General features: G+C 37.1%; 1 protein-coding gene across 4 annotated transcripts in view; it reads left to right on the top strand.

The window, feature by feature from the left end:
* Window positions 1-13,629: 13,629 nt before the first annotated feature.
* tpst1 (tyrosylprotein sulfotransferase 1) overlaps window positions 13,630-23,890 on the top strand; it is a 43,653-nt gene continuing 33,392 nt past the window's right edge. Inside the window, exon 1 of one of the 4 annotated variants that reach the window (XM_083549316.1) lies at window positions 13,630-13,927. The gene's annotated coding sequence lies outside the window, so the exon portion shown is untranslated. Of the gene's footprint in view, window positions 13,928-20,642; window positions 20,831-23,890 lie in introns of those variants that run through there. The other 3 variants (XM_083549314.1, XM_083549315.1, XM_083549317.1) reach the window with 3 other exon arrangements.

Here is a 23,890-nt window from a genome sequence, read left to right as displayed (position 1 = left end):
GCAGCTTTCAATGTGTTGTTCATATACAGAGGTCTCTAGGAAACTGAATATTAATATATAGTATATCAAAAGATCTCTTTATATAAAATATCAAATACCTTTGCAGCATGGAAAAATGACATACACATGCTGCTTCTAAGATGTTGAAAGCTTCTAGTAGGCAAAACCTATATTTTAATGTTATATTTTACAACTATTCGCTAACCAATTTCTGGTTCAATGTATTTATTGTACAGCTACTGTAACATTGCTTTGTATATTTTACTGTTTTGTTAGAATATACAGTGCCAGGCAAAAGTTTGGCCACCTACCCCATAAGTGTGTTTTCTTTTTTTTTTTATTATTATTATTTTCAACATTGCACATTAATACTGAAGATTATAACCATGAAAGGACACGTGTGGAAAAATCCAACTGAGACGGTTTGAGAGTGAAGAGAAAGCAGCCAACAAGTACTCACACTGTAGGGAACTCTTTGAGTGTTGGAAATCCATTTTATGTGACTACCTTGTGAATATGATGTATAATTGCCAGGAGTTTGCCAAGCTGTCATCAAGGCTAAATGTAGCTACTTTAGAAAAGCTGAAATATAAAATATATTTTGGGTTGTTGTTTCTTTGTTGTTGTTTAATACAAATTTCCATATGTGTTCTGTCATAGTTTTAATATCTGGATCATTAATATACATTGTTGAAAATATATCTGAAATCTTATAATAACAATGATTAATCTGTAAAATGATGCACCTGAAGCAGCAATAGAAGCTTGTTTTCATTCCTTACTTTGTCCAATAATTTTGTGAAATTCTTGCAAAGTATAACATACAAAAGTGTAATTAATGTTAATTAGTGGCCTGATAGTTTACATACATACCGCTACTGTAAAGTTTACGTTCTTCTGCTTTTTCTGTGGTATTTAGAACCATGAGTCGTTCATTCTTTTAAAGCTGTTCTTATTGTTGTCAAGTTTTTATCGTGGAGTCTGATGTTTGTTCTCGGGTGCACTGAACAGTTGCTTTATTAAACATACATATACATTAGAAAACTGTTACAGAGGTGGTGTTAACAGTAATACACAGTAATACAGTTTTTTCACTCTTATAATCATTCAGTACCAATCCTGAACACAACAATTGCTTCTGGGCATATTACATTTGATGAGCAGTCTTGTCAATCGACCTGACTTAAAATATATGCAATTATGGAAGCTTTCTTGACTGGGTGCTTATTCAGATCTAAGCCAGCATGAGGTTGAGCTCAGCCACTGCCTCCCCCTTGATTAAAAATACACACACACACACACACATATTCTCAAGCTGCACCGTATCAACCGGAATATTTTTATTTATCAAGCTGTTTGTCATCTGTTGTTGCAGTGAACTCAGAGCATGATTCATGGTTGTATTAATCACGATTCATTTAAAAATACGTTTTTCACATCCACTCGTAGGTCAAACTGACATTAAATGACTTTCTATGGAAACGTTGCAGACGAGAGCCACGACTTTGATGGACTTTGAATTTGAGTTTATTACCATTTTTCCTTGGATTTTCTTGGAATAGGTTATTCAGCAACAATGTTCCAAGAATTTCTCAAAAGATTTTAACCTGGACTTCCTATAATATGTAAAGAGCTGCCCATTTTGAGAAAATATATCCTTACATACTGTAAATCCAGTAACTGATCGGACATTGTATTTCTTAAATATTAAATTAAACAAGTAATGAAAAATGAATACATAGATAAATTATTGACAATAATTTAAAAACATTGGTTCAATCATTAGAAATATATTTTTAAGAAACTTTTTAAAGTCCCATTCTAAATGTATTCCCAGATCAAGCCCGGTGTTCCTGGAACAGGCTTCAGATCCGTCTCAGCCTTGACCAGTATCACAAGTTTGTCTGTCTTTCAAGACACAACAGCCTTTATATTTTAAATTAATATACAATAAAAACCTTTTCTATAAGCAGAGAGAGATACAAGGCTTTCCACCTTACTTCTATTATGTGGAATCAAATGAGTTATCCATGAAACCTAAACAGAATAAATGCAGTCAGAGGTTTGGTTGAAATTGGAAAAGCATCAAACAAGTCTTACATACTCATAAAAATTCCCTCAGGCCATTTCCTTTAGGAAATTAGGATCATTTAGAATCACCTCTTGGCCTGTTGGAAACGTGTTTGATAGAGCAGGAACACTACTGGTTTTGTCTGGAAGCATATAGAAAGAGAGAAATGTAAACCGAGCTTGATGGAATAGCACACTGACAGGCTTCTTCATACCATGATGAATCCCCTTCACCTTGGTGACTTCTCCCGGAACTAGACTTTGGAGGAAAAGAGTAAGCACTAAAAGACTGCAGTGCTATTGAAGTAGACAGCACTATTGGTCCTCTTCATCGTGCAGAATCTCTGACCTTGCACATTTATGGAGTCTCCAGAACCCTTGATTGGGCTCATATTTCGCCACACAGGCAGTGGCTGAGGCCATTAATCCTCTGGGCTTTAAAAGAGTGGGGTTGGAAAACAGTAAAGTGTCCAATGCTATTCCAGAGCGAATCCGTTATGTCTGATTAGCAGCATAGGATGGGGTTGTGAAGGAGTCTTGGAACATTAGCTTTAACAATCCAGTTTAGTTGCCTCTTGGATTCGGTGTATTGAGTGCAATGGACAAAAGAGTGTTCAATACAATTTTACCACTTTTAACAATAGAAAAGCAGCTTGACTGAAATCTGGATATAGATATAGTTCTTTAATGAGCAAGCTATAGATGACAGAGTTAAGTAGAAATTACCTGAGAACACATGAGGAAGGAACAATCAGTGAGATCAGATTTAGAAACCCATCATCTCCTAGGTGACAACAGACTGAAAGGTTATAAATCTTCATGTGATGCAGTTGTTTAAGAGAGTAAAAACGAAGACTACCAAGTATGTGGTAATATGTCCTAGGATCCTAGGATGAGCACAAGGAAGATTTTATTATTGCTGGAACAGCAGTCCTTAGGTATCCAGATGAGATTTTCCCCCTGAAGAAAAGGTATTTAGGACATGCAGATATTTTGAGTATCAGCTCCAGGTGAATTTTTTCATCTTTACAAGTTCCATTTACTGTATTTCTCTGTTGCTGCAAATAAGTGCGTTTTCATTCACTATTATTATCTGGTGACTAAAAGGCCTTTAGAGGGCCATTACTCTCCACATCATTTAAATACATGTGTCATGTGCATGTTTGAAATGCCAGACTGAAGACTTAAGCAATACCTATGTAATTGCTTTGTCTTACAGCTAAAGCTTTACAAATTGGTGTCCAGGGAGTCAGTGAATTGTTAAATTATGTCAGGGTTGGACATTTTGATCTACTGTTATACAAATGGTGTTATATTTATTAAATTCAATTCTTTATTTGACTTTTTTTATTGGTAACAAATAAAATTTCATTAAAAACTAAGAATGTAATCTGATTAATCATGTTTCTTTCTACTTTACTCCCTAATTGCAGTGGTTGCTTTCAGTATATAATATGATACAAACATATATATTTAGGAATAGTTTGAGGAGCATGAAAGAGAGTTCAAGATGTTGACTTGTCCTTCACATTGCCCTGATGTTAACTTAGGACTAAAAGGACCTGATATAATGTCTTGGAGCCAGATACTTAAGGTGCCAGAAGTGCCTGATACTTTCAGAGATCTTGTGAAGTCACCATGTGTCAGACCTGTTTAAGTGACACAAGAAGGACCTACCTATTATGTATTTTACAATGTTAATTATAACCACAGCTAACAATAGAAAAATGCATATGGTTGTTCTTATATATAAGATTTTGTAGGAATGTTTATAAACCTTCTCATACCCAAAACAAAAAGCTTGATGAGAACCATAATATTTAGAGAACTTTTTGCTATCCCTCTATTGTCAGCTGCAAATCTTGGGGCTTGATAGCGTTTTAGTATTACATAAACAAACCTTTCCCTCACCATGACCTATCAGCATGCAGATAGCGGATTAGCGCTGTACAGCACTGTTACCAGTGGACACTTCCTGACTCAACAAACACACCAACACTAAAATTGTCTCTATGATGGTCTCTTTCGTCAACTCCTGCTCACACCTATGCTTTTCTATCAGTTGCTGGATTATGAATGTGCAGCATAAAGATTCAGCTGCATAAACAATGGCCAGATGGTGTGTTTCGCAGGGAGAGAAAGAGAAAAGAAGAGAGAGTGAAATATCCCTTGAAAAGCTCACACAGCAGTTTTGGTGCCAGCTGCTGTATTAGCTTCAAATTACTGCCAATCTTTGGCCCTTAAATGAATGAGAGTTGGTGTTTGTTCACTTTATGAGCAGCCCAGATTTATTCTGCTCTGGCTGCTGATCTGACAAACAAAAAAGTGAAATATGTGAAGGTTCTATGTAAAAATATGTAAAAAGAAGGGTATTTTGTTATTAGTGATGTTTAAAGGCCTCTAAATTTGAATGGATCAGTGAACGCAATGAAATCAAAACCAAAAAATGTTTGAGAGAAATGCATACTACATAAACAAATGCAGGCAGAGTATATCTGGGGAAAAAAAACGCAGAAAAAAAGCAATTTGCTTAATAGTGGCTACAATGCTAAGAGAGGTGACACCATGATGGCTCTATTATTCCATTTTTCCATTAGATTCTTAAGAATAAAAATAATGTCAATAAAGCCAAGCTTGAAATAAAACTTGAAATTCTTGTACAAATTCTCACACGCTTATTGGATCAGCCAACTCAGCCTAGCTGGCCACTGGCTCAAATGGCTATCCTACAGTGCCTATTTTGTGTTTTGTGCATTGTCTTGTGTTGTCTTTTTGCACTGTTTGCACCAGGTTGCACACATGCACTTTATGTGGCAAGGACACTTACTAGTCCTTGGCCCTGTGTTTTTCTGTTTCTGTGATTGTTGTTTTATGTTGTTTTATGTAGCATCAGGGTTCTGGAGGAACGTTGTTTCATTTCACTGTGTACTGCGGCAGCTTTATATGGTTGAAATGACAATAAAAGCTTCTTGACTTGACATGACTCTTGTTGAACTATGTTTTTCAATGTCTCAGCATTGGACGCAATACAACGCTGCAGACAGCCTGCATGTGAGTGTGTGTGTCATTTGACTCCTGTCCTTTGTAAACCTCAATCAGGCTGACGTCCTAAAAAGCTAAACTGCATCACTAGAGGTTCCATGCATTTCAGTCTGATGGCATCCACAAGGCTTGTGTCCGAACAAGACCATGGTTGTCTCACCATTCCTGTTTAACAAAGAATCATGTCTCAATTTTGCAGGGCTATCATTATCAGTCTGCTACAATATTCAATTCTTATTACACAGCCACAATGACACTCACTGATGCTTTTTTTTTTTTTTTTTTTGTAATCTAGATCTGAAGTTTCATGGGTTTTTTTCACCTCATTACCTATTACTTCTTTATATGTGCTAACAGAATACTTTCAGTCCTGATATTCCTCACTGGTGTAAATTTTAGTGTAAGCCTCGAAACATTTATTTTCTCTGCATGTACCTGCCAGAAGGTGATGCTAAACATAAGGTGACACGATTAGTGCCTCAGATAATAAAGGAAAATTCAACATTGCCTTCACTGTCACAGAGCCAAGTACTTCAATTCTATTCATTTCTATACACAAAATTCTATTATATAAACGGAAATGAAGCAATTGTAAATAACTATTCAGAATACTTTAAACTTGTTGTAGCATTGACTCTGTTTAGATCAATTCCAATATCTAATCAGTTACTCTATTGGCTTTAGTGATAATTCCATATAAGTCCTTCATGCATTAAACCAATCTTTCTTGAAATATTGTCTGTCTAGAATCATGAACAGACACATGCACATACAAGCTGAGAGACAGACAGACAGATATACAGACAGGCAGGCAAACAACCTGAAAACATAATGTCTCCACCACCTAGTGATCAAGGTATCAAAACCAAATGAACCAAGCCCTGAATTCAAATAAAGTCGCATTGTGCACAGGGGCATTGTCATGCTAGAACAGGATTTCAGAAGAATCTTATGCTACCACCTGCAAAGATGTTCTATAGAATCATGTGTCACGAACGTTGTGGTAACAGTTTTGTAATGAATCAGATAGAGCTGTAAAAGTCAGATATTCCAGTAATCTGCAGTTACTGGCAGTAACCTGTTTTTTGGGTGCATGTTGTGTATGCCATCTTGCCTTATCTAGGCTGTAGAGCAGAACACACAGACGACACACACACACACAGACACAGACACACACACACACACACACACACACACACACACACACACACACACACACACACACACACACACACATTTTACACCAAAGATCAGCTAATCAAACAGCTAATCTTTCTACCACCATCTAGAACCTTAAAAAGAACCTAAATAAGGATTGAAACTGAGAGCAGTGAATCAGTCATGCTTCCTGCCCTATCACCAAGCTACTGTACACTATAAAGAGTTTAATGCATGCGAAATAAAATTTAGCAACAGAGCCAGGTGTACTGTACATTTTCATGCGCTATAAATATTTACGTAATATTCCCAGATACAGAAGGTATAAAAGATAAGGATGCCACCCCAGTATGAGGAGAAATGTTACTGTTTAGTACCTTTGAAAACAGATGACTTCTCTGAATAGTCTGTAGGTGGAGGATAAAGCAAACAAAGATTTATGATGCAGACGGAAAACAAATATGGTGCTCGTTTCATACGTTTCGCTTCACAGCATGAGATGACCTAATGGAAAAATCAAACAATACAATATTTGATTTCCAAAGTATGCCAAAGTGTGTGCTAAAGTTGCACTAGAGCTAAGTATTATTTGTAATCTGACTTTAGATCGATGAGCAGCTGAGCTTTGTTGAAACAACACCCTTTTCTTGGTACCTTCCATGTTTTATATCTGGTCACACATTACTGATTGTTAACTTTGTTCAGCTTCATTAATTCTCTATCACACAAACTAGGAAAACATGGGCGTATTAGAGTCTGCATGGTGGCACCAACTCTGCCATGGGTCATTTGTTCAGGCGTGAAGGCCGGCTGAACGGTAAACAAATCGAAAGCTCATTTCTTTTCCCTCACATGTGGCGGATATCGTCATTTCCTTTCACGCTGACAGTTCCCTTCAGCACATGCAGTGCACCTTCTAATTCTGTCCCTATTTAAAGATAAGAACTTCTAACTAATGAGAGATTCTGCAGTTAGTGCTTTCTCTTTATCTGCAATCACATGGACCAGCTGTGAATTAAAAACAGAGTAAAGGATGGGTGGCTGGTTTGGCAGATGCTCAGTGTAACCTATGACTAAAGATGATGAAATAAAATCTCTGTAAGGATTTAAAAAATAATACATTTATAAAAATCTCCAGTGTAATTTGTAACAGTCAGTACATTTTCCACCACAGAAAAGTCTACAAAGAAAGTTGCATTTTGCAGTTTCTTGGTAACAATGCATTTTATTTGCCTTATTAATTGCATGAAAAAGTGAGGTAACAACTTATATGTCTACCGTTTAAGACATATTTATAGTAAATTTTTTAAATGGCACTGATGTCATATCACTGGGATTATATGATGCAAATAGGATAAATATATTTTTGTGCAGGGCCACATCACTTCACTTTATTATTATTTCTCCTTTTTTCTTTTTCCCTATTTTGATTTCAGATTGTATTTCATTCCTTGTGAAAGCAGTCTTGCTTAATGTGAGTGTTTAAGTTTCTGGTTCATTTTGTTCGCCTTCCTGTGACTTTTTCTTACTCTGACTTAAGTAACTTGTACATTGTGCACCTGATTAAAGCAGCATTTGTTTGTGTACATGCTCTTTATATTACTGTAATTGAAGCACAAATAGTTAACATTTACTCCTTAATTGGCCGATTTTTTCACACAATAGGTGAAGGTCTGAAAAGCTCTGAGCGTCAAAAATGGTGTTATTTTATCCAGCTGACTGCTCCACTCGCATTTATATACAGTTTAAATATTTTCTGGAAGTGCCTCAGTCATCCATGTGCAACTTATTATTCAGTCCCACTTTTGTCCATTTTTTTATTGCACCACAGTGGCATCTGTTTCAGAACAATATTCTTTCAGTGGGCGACTGAATATCAGATGTGTCACCCAACTGAGCTCAGTTCACCACACTGGAGAGTTAGAGTGCTACTTCTATGGTAGTGAATGTGGTAGTGAGTGAATGTGTAAACTGAGCTGCAGTACTGAGGCCAGCTCTAAGCCAATGTCTGTTTTTTTTCATAGATTCTTATGCAGGGATACAGATCATGACAGAAAAATTTATAAACCGTGTTTCGTGTGCCCACAATGCATTGCATGGAGTCATGCAGTATTATGTGGCTAAATTATTGTGAATTTTATTATTCTTAGTTGAAGAAGCACACACACATATACAAATATACTTTTTTTGGAAAATGTGAGTGAATCTCCCTCATAATGTGTTGTTGTTTAGTAATAAAGAATATTACTTGTATGTAGTGTTTTGCCTTTTTGCCTTTTTTTTACTTTAAAACCTGGTGCTTTGGGCTATGCATATTAATAATATGCATGTACTCGTACACCAAACACATTTATTTGTGGTTTTGTTTAATTGGTGTAAAGCATTATGCCCAAGCAGTCGTCTTTGGGTTTAAACTACTTATTCATTGGCATATAATTGTTCCTTCAGAGGTAACACTTCCCACCTTCCAGAACCGTAACTCTATATATTATCCTGTTAATTATATAGAGTATACAGGTGCTTTACTATAGTTGCATAAAATCTGCGTTTAGTTCTGGAGTTTGAATATAACAAGATTTTAGTTGGTTGCTGATGATTTTGTAATTAAGGGGATGTTCTGTTTTTTCCAAAATGGTCTGTAATAAAGAAATACATATTGTTATCAAAATAAATAATGAATAAATAATCCTGATCCTACATTGTTTGATGATATTTCAATAGAGCTCAAAGGCAAAGTCTGGTGGCCTCTAATGGTATGGCTAAGCGACATATGACAAAGGAAACTTATAGCACTTCTGAAAGTGCAATTCTGAAAATTATTAAATAATTAATTACACTTTTTGACAACTTCTGCCTAACAACATTGCTGTTCCAATTAATTCATACACAGTTTTAAAGTGGATCGTTGATAAAAACTTTTGGATCCAGATAAGTAAATGTTTGATCTGCCATGATTTTCTTTTTCCCTCCGAGCAAATCAAGTTTTGCCCTTATTAGCAAACTGATCTTGTTCCAAAGTTTAGAGGGAGAAATTTGCAGAGTTTGCTATAGTCTCATGTGTTCTTTTCTGTTGATCGTTCCCTGTGGTTACTCTTCATTGAAAGCTTTAAATCTCCATGATGAGAGCTTGCATGTTTTATATTGATCACATTTGTCCCCTTGAAAGTCATTGTCTGGACTTTGTTATATTATTTTAGCATTATCTGAATCTTTTTAATAATCTTCCTCAGGCTATGTCTGCAGTCTTCTGCTTGTCTCCTATTATCAATGGCTGTGAATAAAATACAGCCAACAGCTTCCTCATTATTACTAAGCTGCAATCAGGTCTCCACTTTTGTCTTCCGTAATACACTGAGGAGTTTTAATTGGAAAAAATTTGCATTGTTTCTTACAAAAATTGCTACACTATTTGATTTTCGAATTGCTTGTTAAGCAGTATGATTTAGGCTCTGCAGGGACTGTGGTTTCCAAAACGCCAACACAACAAGCTGTGAAAGAAAACTGAATAATAAAGTGAACAGCATTTTAGCCCGCCTTTCTCACTTATTATTCTATTTCAGGAAGTATTTTCTCACATAAAGAGAAAAGAAGAGAATAGTTAAAAAGAAAAATCTCATTGCAGACAAGTCTGGCATGAGCAAGACAGGTTTAAAGCAATAAACAATTATTTGACAGGAAGGGGTCAGAAAGCAGCTGGAGCACTCATCCTGTGACTATCCAAAGGCTTCCTTTTCACAGTTTCAGGATCTGACAACAATATATATATATATATATATATATATATATATATATATATATATATATATATATATATATATATATATATATATATATATATATATATATATATATATATATATATCATGTACACCTTACAGAGAGGAGGTGAAAGTTAAGTCAAGTAAAGTCAAGTTTATTTCTCTAGCGCTTTCCACATCAGACATTGTCTCAAAGCAGCTTTACAGAATTTTAAGAGTTAAGGTGAATGGTGTGCATTTATCCCTGATGAGCAGCCATGGAGAGGTGAATGTCGCAAGGAAAAACTCCCTTTGATGTTAAGAGGAAGAAACCTTGAGAGGAACCAGACTCAAAAGGGGAACCTCTATCCGCATTTGGGTGACATCAAGAGTGTGATTATAGTCTTTAAACAATACAGAACACTGGAGAGTGAGAACTAACATGAGCACTGGAATGTAAGATTATGAGTATTGTTCTTTCTACAGTCTTTTACAGTCATTTGTGGTTATAAAACTAAGAGCTACTGAGCAACTTATAAAATAAACAACATTTACGATCATCATAGATACAACACCAGCTTGAAACAATTGGTGAACTGATGTCACAACAACAACAACAACCTGTGTCTTAATGTGAACGAAGCAAAGGAGGTTGTTGTAGACTTCAGGAAATGGTCAGGTGACCACTGTGTGGTTCGGAAACTGTAAAACGTTGGAACACAAGACCATACAGCACAGCGAGGACAGCTGAGAGGATCATAGGGGTCTGCCTCCTCTCTATCCAGGACACCTTTAATTCATGCTGCGTATGCAGATCCTTGACCCTTGTGAAGGACCCCTTTGATCCCTTCTACAGTCTGTTCAAGGCCCTGCCATCAGGCAGGAGTTTCAGAGGCATCAGGACCCACACCATGAGGTTCAGCAACATCTTCTTCATCCAAGCTGTCAGTGCCCTAAACACCCTGGTGCCACCCATGGCCTTGCTTCCTCCTCCTTAACTGTGCACTATGGAGATTAATGGTCACTACATGGACATTAACACACACTTGCACTTAACCATTTCACTGTGCATTGAAAATGCACAATGGACATTGTAGCACATTTGCAGACATCTACACTCAGGGACTTTAACTGTTTACTATAGATATCCCCTATTATGCTAAAATATGCACACTGGATATTGCACACACTTGCACAAGGTCACCTCTGACTGTGCACTTGCACTTTACACCTACATTACTTACATTTCAACCTCATTTATCACATCTACTTCATATTCATCGCATCTTAACTCCACAACGTCTAATGTTTACGCTTACTGTTCACTGTCTATGCACCTTCTTCCGTATTAACAACATTTAGTTATATTGTATACTGTGTATGTGGAAAATGATAATGAAGCTTGAGTTGAGTTGAAAATCTAGTAAAACACCTCCTCTAAGGAGTGGAAATTATTAAAACAGCGAATGGGGAATGAGATGCTCAAAAAACATATATAAAATATAGTGTTGTGTGTCCACAAACTTTTGTCCATATAGTGTATTTAAAGTCGACCAAAATAGAGAACCTAGAGGACATGGGGAGAATATGTGAAACTTTACATGGACAGTATGCTCAGGTTCAATCTAACTTTGAAATGGTAACGGTAACCGTTAGCCACCCAGGATATAAAAGTTTCAGCATGAAATGAAAGGTCATCATTCAGAAAAAGCATGTATTGATTTGACTCTTCCCTCTGGGACAAGAGTCAACAATAAGGTTTCCTTTAAAATACCACCCATATTCGACTACAAACTAGAAGTCCTTACAACAGAGAGACGACTTTAGAAGGCTCAGGAGGATTCCTTTGTTTTTCTCTCTTCCCCTGATCTTCTTCAATCTCTGTTGGCCCATATGGCCACAGGGTGCGGGACGCTGTGACTTCCTCCCATTCTCCCAGGACTCCCATCTGTTCCCACAATTTACAGTAAAGTCTGGGTTTATTCTACTCCGGCCACCAGGGACACATTGTTAAAGATGCCATGCTTGACCCTAATGTTTCACATTTTGTGTGGTGAGAATTCAGTATATGAATAGCCAACATCCAGACAAGGAAATGCATAGAAAACTGTACCCCAGGGAGAGTGAGGTAAGATATGTGTGTGGGATATTTTCTTCCTGAGAAAACCTGAATGCGATTTTTTGCTATATAATAATCCTCTGCTTAGCATTATTATCTTCAGACCAAAATTCTAAATTTTCCATCCCAGAACTGTGATGAAAGGAATAAGATCAGTTGCCAGTGCCCAGGGCTCCCAGATCTCTTACCAGCTCCCTTTGAACTGAGGTGGAGTTGACAGATGTGACCACTTTCCTGCAAAACAATTCCACTGTAATACACATCATTTATCTGTCGTATGGATTTGTCTTTGTGAAAGGCCTCTCTTTTGAAAGTATCCCCTTCATAGCCGATATGATTTGATACCGCAGTTTGAAAAAAGAAATTGCAGAAATAATAATCACTATTAAAAAGATTTAAACCATTAATATTTATATCAAATTTCTGTATTATACAAAATAACTTGAAAGTGTTACCAAGAGTTGAAACTCATCACTAACCATGTTTACTTCACAAACATATTAAGCAGGATTAACAGACAATTGCTACACCTCAAACTGCTTGATGTGTTTTTGAGGATTTCTTTACTTACTTGGGCTCTTTTGACAACAGGTTATTTAAGTGCCCTAGCTTATAAGAAAACAATCGATGTTTTTTCAAGGCTGTAATGCCATAAATGTGATAAAACCAGATGCTGCTTTGGGCTGAGATTTCCCTGTCCAAGGAGTCGTTCTCTCGAAGGGTTGACATTTCAGGTTCCCCTTGAAGCTACACAAAGCGGTTTTGAAAAAGATGTGTAGCATATGAATATGCGGTAAGAATAATTCTAATAATTCTTTAGAGAAAGCTGGAGAAAATGTTATTTAATTTGTTGAAGGACTTTTTGCAGGAATTGCAGAACTGTTTCTTTTTAGTTCTTTTAGAAGTAAAGGACTTTCTGCATTCACTGCCTGTAAATCCAACAAGGCTGCAGCTGTGAGAGCACAAAATCAGCCATTACAGCCAGAATGGTTCAAATTTATATGAATCTGAAAGGTAACTCAAATAACCACTCTTTACAGCCGTGGTACACAGAACAGCAACTCAAAAAGCACAAATTTCCTCTGACTAGAGTAAACAAGGACGGACTGAAAAAAATGTTTCCCTAATCATGACCAGTTTTGGAGAAACAGATACCCCCTCCAAATCTAATTTTGCTGTTCATTTTCCAGACTGTTTCTCTGTGTGAGCAGTTTGTGGAAATGTGTTTGTGTACCAACTTATACACCGACACCGCTGTCTCTTTAACACGAGCTGTATCGTGAGGCAGCCTTATAAAGTAATACCACAGGAGGGCGGAGCCTAGTGCTGTCCTCAATATCTAAACCAATCATCTACTTGGAGACGAACACGGTCAGAGACCAGTAATCGAATCAGATTATTGAGTCGCAAAAGACTCGCCCTGCAGAGCCGGGTTGCCAGGTTGTCGTTAAATACTGGTATTGCTAACTAATTAAAAAGGCTGGTATGTTATAAAAATGTATGTAGAATTTCTAACTTAATTGATGTTAACTGTAGTTGTTCTCTGTTTGGTTTGACATATATGTTTGTCAAAATAGTTAAACTCTTTAAATGGTCAAGGCGTAGAGACGATCTGGCAACCCAGGTGATGTGACGCTCATTCCGTGTGCTACGGCTGTAGCCGAGAGGATTCCAGTGTCGCGTTTTTCCTGCGTCTGGCGGAAAGGCGAGCGGATGGAAAGCACGACTGGCAGCGCTTCACGGGTCCGATCTGCTGAATGAACATCTGTCCGTGTCTCTGCAGACGGAACTTGTTCTTTAGGTAGGTTACAGTTCATCCTTGCAGGTTACTTGCGACGTGAAAGCTCGTGTCGCCTTCTTTTCGGTGCTCCGGCTGCACCTCGGGGCTCCAGAACCTCCAGGGTTTTCCTCCTGTTGATGGTTTCAGTTGCATGGCTCTTCCAGATGTTCGAGCATGCATGAGCAGGAGGACTGGAGCTCCGAGCGCGTGCAAGGAGGATCCAGAGCAGGCTGTCTGTCAGTGTGGACAGAATGAGATGCACTGAAAAATCACCAGCTTTGTTGTGGTCTCTGGTCGCTGTGTAAACAACTAATGGGCTCACGGACCCAGTTTACAGAACTCCTAAAAATACATGCGTAAAGATGAAGATCATTTTCGCCCCCAGGTTTGCATTCACCTCAGTCTTCAGCACTTTTCCTGAAGCAATCAGCAGATCTGTGCAGTTTGTCTTATGTGTATCTGTGCTTCAATGTCTGTGAATTAAATCATGCTTAAGTGTTTGAGCAAGCAGATCTTTCTTAAAGACGTCCTATCTATATGACAAGATGTTTCGTACTAACATTTATAACCTCCATATGAACATCCTGTCTTTATTTAAGCTGCTCACAACTCATTTCAACTCAGCCATCTTTAGATTCCAGTTTGCAATTACGGATTATACATGTTAATCCATCTGTATCCCACTTAACCGCTCTGTAATGTCAGATAACATGGTGTCTGTCATCTAGAGACTTGTGTATTCATTCATTTATCTGTTTGATCTTGGTCAGGGTCATGGTAGAGCCAGAACCTGTCCCAGAAACTCGGCGCAATGCGGGGTACGCACCAGTCCTTTATAGGACATGCATTAAACAATACTGTACATTCACTAGGTCCAAGTTATCATTGCCAGTCTGCTTAAAGATATATTAATTGGAGGTAGGAGAAAACCAGTGAATCTAGAGGAAACCCTCAAAGTATACAGGAACATGCACAAAACATCCAAAGAATGAAAAACTTCAGCAGACAGTAACCCGAGCTTGTAATTGAGGCTTGTGGAGACCCTGGAGCTGTGAAGTGGAAACACTGTGACGACCAGCATGCCAACTCAACTTTATGTCTCGTTCTGATGCTCAAATTGAGCTCGTTCGCTTGTTAAAAAATAAATAAATAAAACAAGCGAATTGTCTTTATTGAAATGACAAATTGACTTTAAACATGTCTCAGGTTTTGGTAATACTTGGACCTGTAATCCGTGTACCGAGATAGAAACCTCCGAACCCCTTTAACATAATTATTTGTCCCAAATCTTAAGTATCCATTGAGCCTTTAAGTAGGTTAATATAATTAAATGTGGTAAATTTGATTTAATATAAACTTATATTTAAAACATTTTGATCCCCCCCAGTCTGGAATGCCTGTATTGCATAATTGATAGTTAATTATTTTTAGGATTATTGTAGCCTCTGGTCTTCTGGTTAAATTTATTGATGGATTTGTTAAATCAGACATTACTTTCATGTGTTAAGCAAGTTCCTGACTATAATTTGACCTTCCGAAAATCTGCTGTTTTTGTGTTTACTGGGTTACATTTGTTTGTATAGAGGCAAAATAAAGCTGGACTTTAAACTTGTGAGCAAACACACCAATGCCACTATTGTGTTTTATCAACTATTTGTTCTATCTGGACTTCCCAGCATAGCATAATATAAATCGTCTCCATCATTTGGTGTTATTACTTAAAATAAATAAATAAATAAATAAATACTCAAGGTCAGGCGAAGCTTTATAATCATATTATAAACCAAAAAAGTGTGTGAGTCTCACATTGTTCCCATTCTTCCCAGTGTTCTCTTTGTTAAAGACAGCAGCAGCTGTGTGTTGTTTTTAACTTGAAGTATTTTTTTTCTTCTTTTTTTCATGACTGGCCAGTGACAGTTGCTAAGATGTCAGTAGAAGTGTGAAGGAAGGGTGTCAGTTCCTGATAGATTGCACTCGTGGTTGAAAACGGCATTTGGATATAATTGAGTTGATTCCAGGATATCATGTTGTCTTTGGTACCCTCATATCTAAACTCCTCCATTTCCCTCAGTCGGGTCGAGTTTTTTTTTTTTTTTTTTTTAAGACCAAATGTGATGTTGAGCACAGTTTTTTTTAGCTTACTGTCTTCTGGATAAAAGTGGCAGCATCTTTATCCAACTTGTTTCATTTACCCTTGAATTTTGAATGGTATAATTCTTATTTAGGGAACTTGTTGATCTATATATCTTGTGGCTTTATCCTGATTAGGTAATTTTGTCTCGGTCTGGACAGCCAGTCGATATTTTCCCGTTAAAGATAGCTGTGTTGACCAGGTCACAGGGCTGCTGCAAGGCAATGCTGATTGATATGTTTTGTTTCATGTGTTTTTAACCCCCTACAGGAACCATTAGCTCATGTTGGTGAAGACTACATGTGCATGTAGAATGTTTGAGGCTCTGTCAGTGAAATGCGTTTTAATCATATCATTACCACAGTGCTACCAAATGCTGATTAGACTCAGTGGGTGTTAATTTTTTTGTAATTCTGGTTTTGTTCTAATTGCAGGTTTATATTAACATCCCCAATTTGTCGTTTTTGTTTCTATAGTATGGGCTAATTCACAAGAACAGAAAACTGTAGAAGTGTTAAGTAATATAAAAGTTTTTTGTAAGGAGGTCATCATTTATTTAAAATGGTGGGATCTCGGGTGTCAGCGCGTAGTAACAGTGGGTTTTCTGCTACAGGAAAGTCTTCGGGTCAGAGGACATTGTGCTTTTCTGTTATGTTTGAAGCAAACTGTGCATTTTTTTGTTTGTTTTTTTTTAACCTGAAAGAAAGACAGTGAGGAAAAGAACTATTTGTGGCTGATATAATATAAGTTATAACAGGAACTAACTTGTTTTTGGGGGCAACAAATGTAACTAATAACAGATTTAGCAACGTTAAGAAAGTTTTTTTTAGTGCGCAAAAATTGCTGTAGTATGAGAGGAATTAAATACAGTGTGTGCCGTGTCACAAAACTAATGTCTGTTTCATTACTTAATCACTACACAATATTTCGATTTATGAGAGTCTGCAAAATATATGCTCAGTATACTGAATATATAGAGATTTTATTGGCATGATACGCTTCAGTAATTTATGTCAGTAAATGTGCTGAGATTGAAAATTAACATCGCTGGCATTTTGCATCTGAGCAAAAGCTGAATCCTATGGCTCCATGCTGAGTTGTTTATGGTCCTTGACATTGGAGCATTATGGAATGCCTCGAGTGTAATTAAACAAGGCTGTTAGGCCTTTCTCTAAGCACCAGTGGATGGTTTTAGCCAACATCTGGAATATATTTTAAAGAAGCTGAACCTAAACATGCTAATGCTGATCAAATGAGTCCAATATTTCAGATTTTGTATTTAAAAGAACAGCAAAACATTGAAGAGCTGCCATTGCAACGACATTGCCTAAAACCTTCCACTTTTCAACCTGAGCGAACTCCTTAGTTGTGTTTGCAGTCATCAATAAGGATTAGTGAGCCTGTTCCAAGAGCAGCCATGAAAGCCCAAGTCAGGACACTACCTCTATCGTGCCTGATTAATGAACTTGTATATTTTGGATCATAAGCAGATCCTTTCTTTCTCTGCACTTTGCCCTTCCAATACTTTGGTAGATGTTAATCTTGGTTACAGATCTATTGTCGCTCATTCCTGTATTCCTTTTTTAATTTTAATCTCATCCACTTTTACTTAATGCTGATGAGTGGTTTCTGCTCTCAAAGTCTTTTTCGAATGGTGGTCTCATATAATCGTCACTGCCCTGTGAAGGATGTTGGTGATGAAACTGGTTGTAGTTTTGTTTCGCAATGTTTCTGTCATCAACTACTGTTGTTGTCTTTGGCTGACCTGTTCAGTGTCTGACTGTTAGTACACCAGTGGTTTCTTTCTTTTTCTGGACATTCCAATTAGTAGTATTGACTATGGCCAGTGCTTATGTTGTGGCTCTGATCATTTGTCTTTCTTTTCTTGCCTTTAGAATGCCTTACTTTTCTCCCATAGACAGCACTCTGATCTTCATGTTTGTTTGTTTTTAACAGCAAACGATATTCAGAGTTGTTGCTTGTTTAAGCAATTCAGCACTTATTTAAAGAATAATTTATACAATTGAGTTACCCCTAGCAACTTATTCTAAGTTGGTTATAACAGCTCAATGTAAATCTCAGGAATTGAAAGTTTAAATGAACTGTTGTGTATTTATAATTTGGTCACAAAGCTGAGTGTTTTCAGTTTATAGCAAAAACAATAGAATACATAGCGATAAGAGGTAAGGATAATATAATATAATAAGGAACTTTTCTGATGTATTTATAGTTAAACCTTGGATAAAGGTTACGGTCAACATGTGGCTTAACCCACAGTTTGTAATGGTTTCCTGTTGTTGATGGAGCTAAAATGGTATTTACAAAGCCAGTATACACACCACCATTAGCTAGGGGTATGATTCAAAAGAATGGTGGTAGGAGAAGCATTGGGCTTTTTAGTGGTGTGTGTGTGTGTGTGTGTGTGTGTGTGTGTGTGTGTGTGAGAGCTCAGTTAGAAATTCTCAGAGGTTAATAGCTAAGGATATAACAAAATGATTCTGTTGTTTTAGTAAATTTTCTTCATTTAAATTAATGCTTCACGCTCATCTGTTACAATGAGAATAATATTCACTAGTTGGCACACGTGCTGTTGCTATACAGCGATATAAGAAAAAAATTAAACACTATAACATAGTTGTTACATCAATAATCCAAAACTAGGACTCCAGGGTAGATAATTTTTATGTACAGTTTAATAATAATATCAGTTGCTAAAATAATGCTTTATAAACCGTAATAGCTATAATCAATGTTGTGAAATGTTACAATTTCAGTTTATTCCATGTTAGATCCTGCTTAAACAGCTATGAATAGAATTTTGCTCACCAATCAAACCTCATTTTCTATCTCATAAAACGCAGATTGCACAACACTGAAACTGGTCCTGGCACAAATCCTGAATACGTTCATTGTGATGTCTACTTACACAAAATATCTTCCCCATATCAGCGGTAGATTTTCTTCTTAATATAACATTTGTTACATTATTTCTACCAGACAAGTGCCTGTTAATTAACTGCCAAATAAATTAACTGTTGCTATAGAAACAACAATGCAATTTAACATTATAACAATGTAAATAACAGTGGCTGTTACAAGACAATTTTAACACCTTCTGACCAATTATATTTAAGAACCATCACGCCATTCCTCCCCTGCGTACACTAGAGCCTTCAAAGTAGTATTTAGTGTGTGTTACAGGAAAAGATATCAGGGTTCATGGTGTTTTTGAGACACTGCCAATATGAGAAGCAGACCTCCTCAGAGTATGTTCATTTCCCAGAAATTTGTCAACTACTTAGAATTAGGAAGCCTCCTGGATGGCCTCCAAATCCAGAAATGATTCGTCGGAAGCATAGTAGCAGTGATTTCAGTCTCTCCTCTTTAGAGTTGAGTCATAAGAGTTTAATTTCGTCTTTCTCCCCTCGCATTTTTGTAAAAGAAGTGACCCATCATGTGTTGCCTATCATGTCTGGCTGCAGCGCTCATTATTAAGTGTTGATGCGGTCTAGTTGCCGCACAGGACCATGGAGATTTACCAAACAGATCAATGGCAAATCCAATGGAGGATATCCGTAACAGAAGTGAAGAAGTGCTGTTAATTTAATACCAACACTTTCTTGATTTCAGCTTCACCAAGATGAAATGTGAGAGCAAACATTGCTTGACCACAGCAGTAAATCAGTTACAAGGCCTCCGGGGTTGTTTCCTCTCAGATAGAATTGAATCTACATAAGGATATGGACTTAGTCTGAGTATAGGTATGGCATGTTTGATTGTGAGTCGATGGTTGAATTTGATTTCATTCGAATTTCCCTGCAGTCTCTCTCTCTCTCTCTCTCTCTCTCTCTCTCTCTCTCTCTCTCTCTCTCTCTCTCTCACTTTTGGCCGTATTTTGTATGTTTTTTATTCTGCCTCTTATTACTTTTGTTTGGATTCAGCATTAGTAAATACCAGTGTGTTGTTATGAGAACAGCGCAGCTCCCGCTGCTTCTAATCCATCATGATTTATAGAATCATGATTTTGGAATGTGGAGTCTGGTTATTTTTTTGCTTCCAGCTTGAATATCTGAGGGTTGAGAAAACTCTTCATCATTCCCAGGCTTTTCTTAAATCTAGGCCTATGAATGCTTTAATGCCTCACTTGTCCTGATTTCTTTTGTCATGTCTGACATTAAACCCAATCAACACTATTAAAATGAATAAAAACAAAAGGAGCATAAGATTCTGACAGTCCATCTCTGTGTAACTTTTGCTCATTTTGGATAGACAGCAGCAGAATGTTTGGTACACAACTGCAAATGAGTTCCGAAAAATTTATTTTTTGTTTATTGCACATTTTCTTAAAGTCTGTATTCATTTTCATGACTTTTAATGATTCCAGATTAATTCTCTGTTTATATCAGTCTCTGTTTATGTTTCTGACCAAAATATTAAACAAAGCTGGTGGATCCATGAGTTTTGAGTGTGTCGGACGATAGATATTTTCTAGCCTTTAATAATGAAGGATTACATTTTTACATAGTTGCAGCACAAGTTCAGATGTTGTAATTGAAATCTGTTGAAATAGGTTAGTATGAGTTATATGAAGTTGAAATATGTTAGTATCTTCTTCTTCTTTCGGCTTCTCCCATTAGGGGTCTCCACAGCTGATCATCCGTCTCGATACCCCCCCTGTCCTCTACATCTGCCTCTCTCAAACTACCTGCATGTCTTCCCTCACCACATCCATAAACCTCCTCCTTGGCCTTCCTCTTTTCCTCTTTCCTGGTGGCTCCATCCTCCAATGAAATGTAGGTCAGCATTTTAATTTGGAATGGTTTTGGACCGCGATTAAGGTAAGGTCCAGATTAATTCAGATAAGTCAGAAAATGCATAAAATTTGTTATTTGAATGCATTCATTCGTTTGTTTGTTGTAATAAAAAGAAAGTTCTTAAAAAATGCTGTCCTAAGTGAATAAATGAAAAAGTTTCCTTGTTATAGCATGGACTGAAATAAACGAGAGATCAAACAATGATGGATTTTAGTCATGTGAACCCATTTAACTCCAAGCAAATAACTTTATAGTGTTGGGTTACTCACAGAAACTGCTCCATCTCTTTGTCTGGCCATAAAAAAATAAATAAAAAAAAAACGGTATTTTTCCCTAGCATTTGTCGAAACCAAATAACAAAAAGCAAATGACGCAATGAAAAACACAGCTTTCATACCTACCGGAATTAATATCGTTGTAGCCTTAGACGTCGATATAAACGGACCGAACCTGGAAGCCCTGCCCACTTTACATGCTTTTGACTGAACTCGATTTGCAGATCGCCTTGCAAAAAAAGAATCGAATAAATTATTCTGACCTGAGCTCAAGAACACAAGGGTTAACGTGAAAATCACCGCACATCAAGAGCCAACATCATTCCTATCATATATATGTATATGTATATATATATATATATATATATACAGTGAGGAAAATAAGTATTTGAACACCCTGCTATTTTGCAAGTTCTCCCACTTAGAAATCATGGAGGGGTCTGAAATTGTCATCGTAGGTGCATGTTCACTGTGAGAGACATAATCTAAAAAAAAAAATCCAGAAATCACAATATATGATTTTTAAACTATTTATTTGTATGATACAGCTGCAAATAAGTATTTGAACACCTGTCGATCAGCTAGAATTCTGACCCTCAAAGACCTGTTAGTCTGCCTTTAAAATGTCCACCTCCACTACATTTATTATCCTAAATTAGATGCACCTGTTTGAGGTCGTTGGCTGCATAAAGACACCTGTCCACCCCATACAATCAGTAAGAATCCAACTACTAACATGGCCAAGACCAAAGAGCTGTCCAAAGACACTAGAGACAAAATTGTACACCTCCACAAGGCTGGAAAGGGATACAGGGAAATTGCCAAGCAGCTTGGTGAAAAAAGGTCCACTGTTGGAGCAATCATTAGAAAATAGAAGAAGCTAAACATGACTGTCAATCTTCCTCAGACTGGGGCTCCATGCAAGAACTCACCTCATGGGGTCTCATAGATCCTAAGGAAGGTGAGAAATCAGCCCAGAACTACACGGGAGGAGCTGGTCAATGACCTGAAAAGAGCTGGGACCACCGTTTCCAAGGTTACTGTTGGTAATACACTAAGACGTCATGGTTTGAAATCATGCATGGCACGGAAGGTTCCCCTGCTTAAACCAGCACATGTCCAGGCACGTCTTAAGTTTGCCAATGACCATTTGGTTGATCCAGAGGAGTCATGGGAGAAAGTCATGTGGTCAGATGAGACCAAAATAGAACTTTTGGGTCATAATTCCACTAAACGTGTTTGGAGGAAGAAGAATGATGAGTACCATCCCAAGAACACCATCCCTACTGTGAAGCATGGGGGTGGTAGCATCATGCTTTGGGGGTGTTTTTCTGCACATGGGACAGGGTGACTGCACTGTATTAAGGAGAGGATGACCGGGGCCATGTATTGCGAGATTTTGGGGAACAACCTCCTTCCCTCAGTTAGAGCATTGAAGATGGGTCGAGGCTGGGTCTTCCAACATGACAATGACCCGAAGCACACAGCCAGGATAACCAAGGAGTGGCTCTGTAAGAAGCATATCAAGGTTCTGGCGTGGCCTAGCCAGTCTCCAGACCTAAACCCAATAGAGAATCTTTGGAGGGAGCTCAAACTCCGTGTTTCTCAGCGACAGGCCAGAAACCTGACTGATCTAGAGAAGATCTGTGTGGAGGAGTGGGCCAAAATCCCCCCTGCAGTGTGTGCAAACCTGGTGAAAAACTACAGGAAACATTTGACCTCTGTAATTGCAAACAAAGGCTCCTGTACCAAATATTAACATTGACTTTCTCAGGTGTTCAAATACTTATTTGCAGCTGTATCATACAAATAAATTGTTAAAAAATCATATATTGTGATTTCTGGATTTTTTTTTTTAGATTATGTCTCTCACAGTGAACATGCACCTACGATGACAATTTCAGACCCTCCATGATTTCTAAGTGGGAGAACTTGCAAAATAGCAGGGTGTTCAAATACTTATTTTCCTCACTGTATATATATATATATATATATATATATATATATATATATATATATATATATATATATATATATATATATATGTATATATATATATATATATATATATATGTATATATATATATATATATATATATGTATATATATATATATATATATATATATATGTATATATATATATATATATATATATATATGTATATATATATATATATATATATATATATATATATATATATATATATATGCAAAAGCCCAGAGATGCATTTTCTACAGATCTGCCTGTCATCCTTTAAAGCCAAAGCATAGAAAGTTATAGCACTGAGGCTGGCAACTTTCCAAGTATTACACAGTCAACTCCAGAATGCTTGGCTCAGTTCATGAAAATGAGCAGCACATGTCATGAGTCATATTTTTTAGCTTAAACATATGGAGACTCTGTAGGGGTTTAGCACATCATTCTTTTTTTTTCACAGTAACTGGTTTTGAGCTGACCAGCACCCCTACAAATAAAATGTGGTGAAGACACCCTACAGAGAAATAGAGCACAGAGGTTCTTCCAGCAGCACCATTTCCTAACATCTGCTGTTATTTTTTTTAGCGAGTTTTATTTTTTTCATGTCTTGACCTGCCAGTGGTGTGCATCTCTATTTGATCCAATCTGAGCACAGCACTTGATTCCAGCTCCTTTTCTCGAAGGCCTTATGACACTTTCTCGGACGTTTTTTATAGTGGCGGCATCTAATTTTCATCTAGTAGTCGAAATGTGACAGCCCTAAGAATACCACGCAACTTTGAAAGG

The sequence above is a fragment of the Silurus aristotelis genome (genome assembly GCF_946808225.1).
Source record: "Silurus aristotelis genome assembly, chromosome: 8".
NCBI classification, from domain to species: Eukaryota; Metazoa; Chordata; class Actinopteri; order Siluriformes; family Siluridae; genus Silurus; species Silurus aristotelis.
This window is presented reverse-complemented; position numbering and strand designations above follow the sequence as displayed.